Source organism: Gallus gallus, chromosome 2, assembly GCF_016699485.2.
Source record: "Gallus gallus isolate bGalGal1 chromosome 2, bGalGal1.mat.broiler.GRCg7b, whole genome shotgun sequence".
Taxonomy (NCBI): domain Eukaryota; kingdom Metazoa; phylum Chordata; class Aves; order Galliformes; family Phasianidae; genus Gallus; species Gallus gallus.
The window spans coordinates 46,563,091-46,575,592 of NC_052533.1; positions in this window are offsets into that span (position 1 = coordinate 46,563,091).

Here is a 12,502-nt window from a genome sequence, read left to right on the forward strand (position 1 = left end):
GACCCTGTCACTGCTGCTCAGGGGCAATCCAACAGAGATCTTAGCGGGAGCGTGGCTGTGTGAGCATTGAAGCGCAGCAAACAAAACCTTCCTCCTGAGGATGAATTGAGCAGGAGGAGGAGGTTACACTTGGCTCTCCCACAAAGATGAGTGCCCCAAGCTGCAGGGATGCTAAATTTGTCCCCCCACATGTCCTGCCTGTGCTGTCAAAAAGAAGGGAGCTGGGCTCCGTGCTGGCATAATAGCCCGTGCAGCTATTTTAGCAAGACTCCTACAGCAGTGCGAAGGGTCATGGTGCAAACACGAATCCTGCCTCGAGTTTCTAGAGCAGTCACACAGCTCGCTTCACCATTATGAAGTTTAAAAAGATGTTTGGTGATGAACAAGCACCCTGCTGCTTCCCATTCATTTAAAAAAAAACAAAAAAACAAGAATTAAAATGGCAATTTCATTCGCTTGTGCTGTGGTGTGTTCTGAAAAAGCTTTTAAGGCTCTCCCTTCAAGAAGCTTCAGAAACAGAATTGCTGCTGAAGTTTTGTGTATAAATTCAAAATGCTAAATGGGTAATTGCTTGTAAAAGCTATAAAGGGGAGAGAAAGCAAAAAATAATAAGCCTAATTTTAGCTCTTGTATTTGAAGTGACTTTCTCTCTGAAAGTTAATATATTCTTTACAAGAAAACATGAACCCAGAAAAATATGTATCTTAAGTCAGCTGTTTGTCTTGCCTGGAAGGCCAAGGAGAGGAGCAGCAGTGCTGAGCAATCCTGCCCAGAAAAAGGCTATGTGTTGTGGGAAGGGCTTTCTGTCATGGCTTACAGTTCTCTTCCGAAGCAGTTCTTTTTTTAGCACAGAGAACACTTTAACATTACAGCCTGCAGAGAAAATAACATTCTCTTGCAGAGCTGCAAGTAGGTGATGACTGTGTTTTGGGCTGCAAAACTACCGTGCAAGATCTTGATTACTTTATTTGTGAAATCCTCCTGATGCCCTCTCCAGGATTGCATTCTGCCTGCCTGAGGCATTGTTACCAGCATTTCTCTCAGTCAGTGCTCCCTAATAATGAAGACATGTCACATGCATAGCCTTGTATGGATATCTGGTGGGACCCACTGCCTTCACACAGACTCTGGCTCGAGAAGGAAGGAAAGAGAGAATGACCCTTCACAGTGCTGAGGATTGAAAAAAACACATTGAAAATCGTTCATATGATGTTGCCTTCCCCAGAGCTTGCTGAACCAGGGTAAGATGCGCTTAGGGCTCCTCACTCGATGATAATTATGGTTGAATATTGAACATCCACTTGGCTTCCTGATTAACAGAGCACTTAGGCTTATCCCTGTGCAGCAGGAGAGCCTTGATTTCAGACTGATGAGCAGCACCTAAATTTAGGTGTGTGCTGGTGGCCTGGCTGGATGAGGACTTTGTCTGTCCAGAAAGGCAATTTTACCCACTTCTGAGCTTTCATGACATGCTCAGAGGCGATGCAGTAATGACTTTGCTGTGCTGTGTGATCGGGCTGGTGCCACTGGTTACCTTGCAGTGCTGAAAGAGACACTGCCTGGCTACTGAATGGCTCTGCAGCTGCTTCACACACCCTTGGGACTTAGGCAGAGGTAGAAGGGTTGAAAGGGACTCTCCTTTCGGCATGAAGTCAGGCTGAAACATGAGAGTAGGGTGGTGTCAACACAGAATTTTGTTGGGGCACACCACCTATAAAATGGATGCTGGCAGAGAGATGAATTTTTATTGCAAGGTGATTTCAAAGTGCTTATTCAGGGAGCACAGCGTCGTGAGGGCAAGGTTAAAGAACTGGAGAGAGCTTCACACTCACTTAGTGGCATATATTTACATTTCATTTCTCCTTCTGGCTAGGAGACCGTGAAGGTGTCTGGGGTGCAGAGGTGCTCCAGTGGTGCTCAGCTTGCAGGGACATGGGCAGAGCCTAGGAAACGTGTCCTATCCTTCTGCAAGCAGAGAGATTGCTGTTGAAAAAAAAAAGAGGAATTTTAAAAACTGATTGTTTTTTTTTTCCAACAGATAATTTCTCAAGCATCCCTCTCAGGTTGTTGTGTAGGGATCTATGCCCTTTTTCGTCTTTATGTGATCTTGCAACAGCCAAAAGAGTCTCCTCATGTTGGAAGTCTCACCCAAATGCTCTCCCATTCTTTTTTACCACTTCTTTATCAGTCATTTCCTATGAAACGTGGCCCATGGGACAGTGATGGAACCAGGGGACCCGCTGCTGCTTTTCCAAAGGGGATGCCAGCCTTGGTACCGCCACTGGGCAGCAATGGGATGATACACCAAATATGCCTTGGCCAAGAAGCACAGCCAAGGGCAGACTTTCCTTCCTGCAGCATGACACGTAAGGATGTGTCTTGAATGACTTTATTTCAATTGTCATTAGCAGGTTTTGCAGCCTGATTGAGTGCCGCAGTTAAACTCTCCCTTGATGAAACCTCGTGAGTCTAATTTTAATCTTGTTTGCAGCCTGATGTTCAGCATAGTCTGGCTGTGTTCTGGGACTCCTTTGGCTGGTCGTGAAGGGGAGGGAGGCTGCTTGTCTCTTGCTTAATAAGAGGCAACATTTGTTTCCCAAAGTGTGTCCGTATCCTCTCAGTTTCCCTTGTAAAGTCTTGGATCTGATATCCCCTCCCCATGAGGAGAGGACACCTTGGTGACCTTTGCTGTCCCACTGGCAGGCCACACCAAGTCAGAAGAAGGAACTTCAGGAATCTGCCAGGCTTCAAAAACCAAACTGTCTGCAAATGCTTAAAATGAGGACACCGAGGGCACTGGTAGCTGCAGAGAGACTGGCAGCAGGCTGTTCAAGCTTCTGACTGCCTGCAGCATTCAAGGACGAGGATAGCTCATCCCCAGGGTTTGCCCAGGAGCCGGCTCCCTGCTTCCCGCTCCCTCACTGAAGGCAGCAGATCCTGGTACCTCTGCAGAACATGTGAGGGGTTCCTCTGCCAGCAGGATGACATCCAAGCAGCACCAGTAGGATTACTTCTGCTGTGGTTTTCTTCAACTTTGCTACACCCTCCACAGTATTGCTCAACTCACAGTGTCCTCTGTCAGCCTTGGACCCATCCCCAGGCTCTGTGATTTCCCCGTCTCTGTCCCAGGCTCAGTGCTGTAACATCTTACATCTCTCCACAATTACATCACTCATAAATTGCCCACATGCAGACCAGCAAAGCCAACTTCCACATCAAACACAACTCTCAGGCTTCTTTGGTTCCCCATGCAATTCAAACTCCACTCAAAACTGAGGTTGAGGCATTGGAATGACCTTTCATTGCTTCTCCAGCATCCCATGAAGTTTTGTTTGCAGCCAAATGTTTTCCTTCAGTGAAAGCCCTTTAAGAGTCCTCCACTCTCATTTTCTTGCCACCTTATGAAGTTTTTCCCAACCTCCCATCTCTTCTCAAATGCAGCAGCTCCCAGAAGGATCCACAACGCACACAGGTTCACGTGCCTCACATCCATCTCCTCAAAAGTAGGCTCAAACCAACACGTTTAAAACTTGACAGCATTGAGAGGGCATGGAGGAAACTGAGCTGGGGGCACCCTGATGGAGGCTGGTGGGGATGTACCAAGGGGAGGCTGGGGCGGCGCGTATGATTGTAGCTGTGCTGTTGCTTTGGGAAGGGAAACTGTAAAGCTGAAGTGGCTGGAACGTGCTCTCTGTGCTGCTTTTGGGCTGCTGGAGGTCATGGTTCTCTGTGGGAAAGTGCTAGTGTTTCAGTGCTTCTTTTAATTCCAGGAGTCACAAAGGTTATAACTGAAACAAAATATGAGCTTTTTTGGACTTTTTCACTTTCTATTAGAAATTAAAGAACTGATGGGCTTTGCTTTTTTTTTTTTTTTTTTTCTTTTTTCTAGAAAACAAGACAAATTGCAGAAGCCTTGGTACCTCCCCCACCAGAAATGCTGGCCTCTGCACAGCCAAACCTTCATTGCATGAGGAACACCATCCCACCTGCCCGTGTGGTTGGCTGGGAGGAAAAGGAGCACATTGCAAGGCCATCCACAGTAAGTGCCATGGGATGAGTTGCATTATTTTCACCCAAATATGTTTTCTGGTAGAGCAATTTGATGAATAAAGCAATTCAAGCCTCCCCCTGCCAGTTTTGCAGCACACCAAGGAGTGGCCTTAGCCATGTTTCAAAGCTGTGCTCATAGAGAAAAAAAACATATGAGCAAGCAGCAACTGCCTTCATTGCATGGTTTGATTTTGACCAAATTCAAGTCACTTTTAAATTCCCATACTTCAGGGGGCGTCTCAGTGAGACTTCTGAAGATAGGTCCCTGTGTTTGGACAATTAGTCAAATGATGGACACCACGAAGGTCAGAGAATCAGAATCACCACCCTCTGAGTAAAGAATTTGCACCTAACATCTAATCTATATCTTCCCTCTTATAGTTTAAAGCCATCTCCTCTTGTTTTGTCACTATCAGACCATGTAAAAGGCTGCTCCCCCTCCTGCTTGTAAGCTCCCTTCAACTACAGGAAAGGCAATGAGGCCATAGTGAGATCTCCTCGGAGCCTTCCCTTCCCCAGTCTAAACAAGCCCATCTCACTCAGCCTTTCCTCACAGGAGAGGTGCACCAGCCCTCTGATCACCTTTGGGGCCCTCCTCTGCAGCCGCTCTAACACACTCTTCTTGTACTGGGGGTGCAGGGCTTGGACACGGTACTCCAGATGGGGCTTTACAAGGGCAGAGCAGAGGACAATCCCCTCCCTCTCCCTACTGGCCACCCTTCTTTTGGTACAGCCCAGGATACCACTGGCCTTCTGGGCTGCAAGAGCACCCCGCTGGCTCATGTCCAGGATAAGTCTCATCAGTTGTCACACACTGTGCCTTCTTCCAGCACACCACCAGTGACAAATGCTGAGAGAAGTGTCCCCAGCTCACTCCATCACTGTGCCGTACCCCTACAACAGCAGCCTCTGTCTCCAGCCAGAAGCACAACCCTGACTGTGGTTTGGCTCAGGAGTTATTTGGGCACCCGGGGCGAGGATGCTGAATGTTCTCTTCCTTCTTGACGTGGTGGGGATTTGAGCCAGCCTGGAACTTAGTCCTGAAATATTCTGGAATGAAAAACAGAAGCTAATCTTTTGGGGAGATAAGTGTGCTTATCTTGAGGGAAGCAACTGTGCTATTAAAGAAGAGGGGATTTGCCTGTGCTGTTGCAATGAAGATAATAAATATTCATCCCTGAAAGACAGATGTGGGTTCGAGAGATATCATACAGGTGAGCAGGGCCAGAGTGAAGTGAGCTGAACTGCTCATGGGGAGGGCCCTGGGATGTGGGGAGGCATTGGGAAAGGTGATGCCCTGTGCGCACCGCTCCCTGCACCCAAGGGAAGAGGCAGGGTTGTTCTGTCCTGGCCATTCCCCTGCCCTGAGCACAAAGAATGGCTCTGGGACAAATGCAGGATTAATGGTGTCTCCTGCTGAACTCATTGTGGTCTCTACCCCCCCGGGGATGGGAAGGCCTTCTTAATTAATTCTCCTAATTCAAGTACCTGTAACTGATTTATGTGCACTCCAGGGCCCGATCCTGCAGGATGTCATCTGACTCTGGCAAAGTACACTGCTTTCCAGACCCCCAGCAGAGGGGAGCTGCAGGATCTCGTGCAGCAGTGGGAAACCCATGCTGGCTTTCTCCTGGCACAGCCAGTACATTGCACTTTTTCCCCATTTGTGCTGCTGATTCACCCTGTTAACGCAGTGGGACCGTGTGACGGGCAGTGTGATGGGCAGCTCACTCCATGGTGGTGGCCCCTCTCCTCCTCAAAGCCACCAGACAAATAAAGCACCTGAATAATGGGGCAATATTTTAAAATGAGAGGTAAGAGTGAGCTCTGGTCCAGGTGCTTAATCATTCAGCTACTGGTGGGATGGCCCCAGCCCCACTACACAGCTGCATCGCATGGTCATCTTGCTGATGCCCTGCAAGCACTGATGGGGACATTCACAACAGCAGCTCGTCCTACACTTCCCAGCGCCCTGCCCAATGTGTATTTGTTTGTATTTCTCTATCTAATGTATCAGGCTGAGGTGTAGCCACCAAAATGACATTTCCTTTGCATCAAAACTGGCTTCTAAAATTGAGCAAGAGCAACCCCCCAAGCTCATCAAATGGGAGATCTACTCTTACCCTTGCACGATAAGGCATTTCCAGATTATACTTCTTTTGAATGTGTATTGAATCCGTCCTTCCCCTCGCATTGTGGAAATGGCACAAACCATGAAAGCCCTGGAGTTAGTTACTGGAGGCAGGCAAACTAACACACAATTCCCCTTTAGTAAAGGGGGAAAAGCCCACTGCCGTGCTTTTCTTTGCCTGTAAATGTGACAGAAGAAATACCTTTCCAGATGGGAGTCTTTTCTCCCAGGATACACCCAGCATGAGTGCAGGGAAAATATACCATTAGGTGAAATATAACAAGTGACTTCCCTTGGAGGTACTGTTCTCTGTCCCGGAGCACCTTTGGAGAGAGCCAGGATGGGGAGAGAAGCTCTGAGATAGTGGCTCCAGATGGTCATCCAGGGGAGCAATGTCCAAAGGTGGGAATGGAGAGCATCCACACACATTTTAGTGGCTACGGTCTTGGATCCCAGCACTTCAACAGTGTAAAGCTTGTCAGACTATTTGGGGCAGATTGAACTGGAAGATTTGCTGGATATCCTCCCTACCACAAATCTAAACCAGCACTTCACCCATCTTGGAGGATGATCTGATTTATCTTGCCGAGAGGACGGGAATTATTCATTTTCACTCAGGTACCAACTCTTCCACCATCAAGTAAGCTTTCCTGGAGCCCTTAGAGCAGCAGGCACACTCAGCAGGAGTGAGACTGGGTCACTGCTCTGACAAGCCTGATAAATATAGACAGGGAGTTTGGGATGAAGGTTACAGCTCACCTTCATCTGCACTGACTGCAGTTATTTTTGCTAGTCATCAAAAGAAACTGCTGAATGTAGGATCAAAGCAAGGAAATGATGTAGATGGATGAATTATGAATTTTTCGTCACAAATTGTTGCCTAAAATAGTGCGATGCACCAAATAGATAGAGGGCAAGCATTCTCAAATTTTGAAGGGCTGGGAATGATACCAGTTTGAGAGAAAAGGAATGCTTAATTTCTGTACCTTAAAAAAATTGAGCCACTTTCCTTCACCTGTTCGATGTCCAATAGCTCCTAATCTCTGTTTGCAGTTTTTGCCACAGAGATGCTCCTGGATTTTGGTCACTCATCTTGAAGAGTTGCACTGGGATGTGATTTTCAGAAGGTCAGTGCTGAGCATTTGCCAAAACCCAGCTGTCAACAGGGCATCAGAGAAACAGACACAGCGATGCCCAAACCCAAGTTGTCCCTTTGGGGCAAGAACGGGGCTGTCTGCCGCTGTCCTACCTCTTCTCACTTCCTCATCACTAAGAGCCCAGGAACTTACAACACAGGTTCACAACCATTTCCTAACCAGCTTTCTCTGTGGCTTCCACATCAGACTTTTGGGCAACAGGTCTTCTTTCCGGAGGAACCTCAGGGAAGGAATTTGGCTCTGCCTCCCTGGCAAACTGCACCAGAATGGCAGCTCCCTGGAAGTACCCAGTTGTGCACAAGGTGGGATGAAGTGATGCTCAGCATAGGGCAGGAAGGGGAAGGCCTGGGGAGAATAAGAACACAGTGAGACTCAGGTACCCAGATCACTGGATAACAGCACAAATAACTCTGCATATTCAGACTGCCAAGCATACCCCTCTTCGTGACCCCAGAGTGATGGGACACCTGTACACCATGTGTGCTCTTCTGTACCTAAGCCAAAAGAAACGTTTGTCTCCTGCCTGACCAGCTTCTAACACAAAATGAAATTCCTTATCTATCTCACACGTTATCTTCTCCCTGGACTTGCACAAAGACCAGTGCTGCTGTATCACTCACAGGCAGGTTTATTCAGACTTCTTGCTGGGCATTTCCAGCACCATGCTGCACAGAAAGCAGTGCACTTGTACTGAAAATAGAGATGGAACAGATTTGGGCATACTCAGCTGCATCACCATCAGGATTTCTGCTTCCTGGGAAATGCTGCCTCATGTTACTTGGGTTCTGATCACTGCTAGAAGCAGCTGCTGCCTTGTGTTCAGTTCAGGGACCACAGCTTTCCAGAGCTCCTGGACGGATCCTGATCTCTTGTTTTCTTCCTTGGCTTTATGTGATGGGAACTTAGCAAGGAGTGGCAGACCTGCTGCTGGGGGGTTTCTCTGCTGCCTTTCTGGAAGGCTGAAGAGCCACTTTGTTGAGTCATGCTGAACCACCATTTGCAGAAGCAATGGAGAGAGTCCTTTTCTTTTAGGCAGAGAGGGTCCCTGGGTGGCAACCATGCAGTTCCTGCTGTGCTGATCTCTGGGGCACTGTATCAGACATGCTCTAGTATGGGCATTGTGAGAAATGACTCCAGTGAGGGGGAGCAGGCTATTTAACACCCTGAAGGCTTGTTGTTAATTTATGTCTGTTACTTTCAATATACATAAACACTGAGTCTAAATGATGAATGGCAGCAAACAAATAGCCAGGAGACAAAATCCACAAATACTCTAATGTTAGTTTGTTTTCTAAGGCAGGAAGATGAGTGAGATACCAATTCTGTGTCACGCTGCTATTAACACCCCGGGTAGCACCCCTGATCGCTCCTCTCTCTGTCCATCAGCTGGCTGTATGGCATCCACCCTGTGACATCTAGGAAAAGAAAAGAGAATTCAGGGTCAAACGTGGATAATCGTTCTCCCCCTGCTGTTGTGTCCAGCAGCTTTATCTAAAATTTTAAAAAAGATGTTCAAGTAAGCTCGAACCACACTCGGTGGTTTGTGGAGGTGTCTTTGCAGAACAAAGAGGTGCACTCAGTGTCAGCAGGCTTGGAGCATTCCATTGTGTCAGAGTAATTGATTTGCAAGGCAGAAGCTTGTCTGCTCTTCTCATCTGAACAGTCTAGGCGGCTAGACTTGGCTAATGTGTATGCCTATACACCTCATATTTAATAAACCTCGCATTGAGAATATATCAGGTTTCAAAAAAAATTCAGTAACTCATTGCAAGATACTACAGTACTTCTTTATGCATCCAGAGAGAGAGCAGAAAGACATCAGAAATGTATTATAGCGAGATGCACATTTCTCTGAGATGCTGTTCATGTCTCATTGCACCAGCTGGTTAAATCAGCTGGAAAGGACCACAGAAGGCCAATAATGAGCAAGGGAGGCAGCCAAGCAGCCAGCCATCCCCCCGCACACAAAGGATGGAGTCCTAATGGATGGTTTAATGACTTCAACACATGCAGAGGAACTAGATACCAGGTGGAGAGAACCTGAATGCAGGAGAGAGCTTGAGAGGGAGGCAACTGGGGTGCTTTTTCCCTCACTCAGAAAGAGACAGATCTGGGAGATATCCAGCCAGGATAAAGCAGCAGAAAGGAGGAAGAAAGCTTTTCATAATGCAGAGCTGTTTTTGAGAGGCATATTTTCTGCTTTACGGAGTGGTGGCTACAAGCAGTGATAATCGAAACCAACTGCCCATGTCATCTTCTTGTATACATGCAAGACTCAACCACTGGTGTCAAGACAGTATGTCAGCATAAAATCTACTGCAACTGAAAAGACAGACAAATGCAAATAAGCCCTTTTTGAATTATCAGTGATAGGTCAAGATGAAAGGGATGACCTGGTACCTGAGGTTGGTTTGTCTAACACCACTGAGTGACAATGGAGTGGATGCAAGGCCTGACTTGGCTGTAACATAGTCTTCGATTTGTCTGAGGCAGTAGGCATGCAATCCTTCAAGTGCTTGGAGCGCTTTTGTGCAGCCTGGTGTCCCCGTAGAGCAAGAAAACTCTGTCCATGGCTGGCTGACCAGTCACTTGCTTAATTAATACTTGAAGAATCAGCCATGCTGCCTTGGCGTATTTATCTGTGAATGATGGATGCTGTCCCTGCAGGGCCATTTTGCTAATGGAAGCTGTCCAACTCACCTGCAGATCTTTTATTATTGGAGCAAATCAGTGAGATGTCTCTTTGAAAACAAAAAAGAATCCTTCAAACTCAGCCCTGTTATTGAACTGTGGAGTGCCATCAGCAGTATGTCTGTCATACAGGCCGCATTTCTGAGCACAGAATTCCCAGTGCAAGCCTCCAGCAATAAATTTAAATCATCTTGGGAACTTTGGTGTGTGCTAAAAATGCCTTCTATGCTGTTTGCTGCTGTCCCCAGACCCAAACACTGAGAATAATTATCTTTTTTTGGCACACGCTCTGTGCTGAGATCAAGAGGCTGTAAAGCTGTGTTTCTTCTGTTTGTGTGATCAGAGGAAAGATCAAATGGAACAAATGCCGTCAAACATTTATTTTTCTTCCCCTCTGATGCTGTGCTCTCCTGCTGTGAAACACTCCTAACCTGGCAGCATCTGGGAAAACTTTTCCCAACCAACATGCCCTCAGTTTGTGTGAACCCATGAGCCCAATGGGTAGTTATGTTCTGACAAAACCCAAAGCAACAGCGAGAGCTGTGTGGGGATCAGTGCGGAGGGCTGGTTTGCTGAGTAAGTGATGAGCTATTTATGGCCTCACGATAATGGGAGAAAAACGTCACCATGCTGAGTTGGTGGTGCTCAGCTCTTAGTTCTTCTAGCTTTAAATGAGTTCCCAGGTGTCAGGGCACTGCTGAGTCTGTCCCAGACTGCCTGACTTGTATTTACATCTGGATCTTACTTACTCTGTTACCTGAGTGCTCTAAATCAGACTTCCTAATTAATGCTTTCTCAGTAGCAGCGCCTTGTTCTCCTTACTTAACAGATTTGTTTCTTTTGTCCTAGTGATGGCAAGAGTTTGTTTTTATTTAGATCTGAAAAGTCTTAACATTGTGTCCATGCAATTCAAAAGGCAAAATCAACATTGTTAAGGTTACTTGTGAATTTATAGTGACATCTGTGCACAGTGAGAACACACCAGCCAGGTTTGTTTCTCTGGACTAAAACCAACCCAGTAACAAAATGCAACAGCAATAACAAAGCTGTGTTTTTCACACGTTCCCTATCTAAAAACCCTAGGAGTCTTGTTCCCATGCTTCACAATACCCAAAGCTGAAGTAAGCAGTGTCAGTGGTTTACTGTTCCAAAAGCACAGATATCAACAGCTCTTGCAAGCTGGGGCAGTTAATTTCATTAAAGGTTGCAGAATAAAGGATAATCATCTCAGCCATCACTTGGTAATAGCTTGGAACAATTTTCCAGATAGGAGTGTAGGAAAATATTGCTTTAAATGCTTTCCCTGCAGCTTTGAATGACAATGAGATTGAAAGAGACTCTGAAATAGATGCATAACTTCAATCTCAAGCAGAAACTGGGGCAGAGGGAATGACTCAATTGGATGTGGTGAGGTAGCAAATCCACATGGGGCTTTGGAAATGTTCATCCATGCCAGTGATAATGCACAAAGCATGGAGCTGATTATGACAGTCAGAAATCCTGAGAGCCTGAGAGCAGCAAGGCAAAATAACCAACGCAACGAGCCAATGGGAACTTCATTGTGGAGGGACACAAAGGGTGACATTTGGAAAATAAAAGGAAGAGAATTGACCAAGAGGATCTTTGAAATAAAGTCTTCTTCCTGCAGGTTTTATCTCTCCAGCCAGAAAAATCTAAGGCATACGTCTATTCCCTTAACAACATGTCAAATGGGAGAGATAGAGAGAAGACTTTCCAAAACAATATTTAGTCATCATACAACCATGTGTATGAATGTAACAAAGAGAAAGAAATAAATGTATTTTAGAAATCAATATGTAAAGGAAATCTAGCCAAATAGTGTAAAAAAAAGAAAGAGAGAAGGAGAGGAGGAGAGGAGGGGAGGAGGAGAGAAAGAAAGAGAGAAAGAGAGAAAGAAAGAGAGAAAGAAATAGAGAAAGAGAGAAAGAGAGAAAGAAAGAAAGAAAGAAAGAAAGAAAGAAAGAAAGAAAGAAAGAAAGAAAGAAAGAAAGAAAGAAAGAAAGAAAGAAAGAGAGAAAAGAAAAGAAAAGAAAAGAAAAGAAAAGAAAAGAAAAGAAAAGAAAAGAAAAGAAAAGAAAAGAAAAGAAAAGAAAAGAAAAGAAAAGAAAAGAAAAGAAAAGAAAAGAAAAGAAAAGAAAAGAAAAGAAAAGAAAAGAAAAGAAAAGAAAAGAAAAGAAAAGAAAAGAAAAGAAAAGAAAAGAAAAGAAAAGAAAAGAAAGGAAGGAAGGAAGGAAGGAAGAAAGGAAGAAAGGTTCAGTAACGTGCAGTGACTTGGACAGAACAGGATAGATAAATATCCAATGCCAGTTGTGATCTTCTTTCATAAGGTGATCATTTCATATTCCAAGGGAGTGTCTCCCTTCTTCAGTCGGTCACTCCCTGCTCCTGACAGATGATATACTGATGCTTATTTGTCCTGTTTCAGAGTCTCAAGTGAGTATTTTGCATCCCC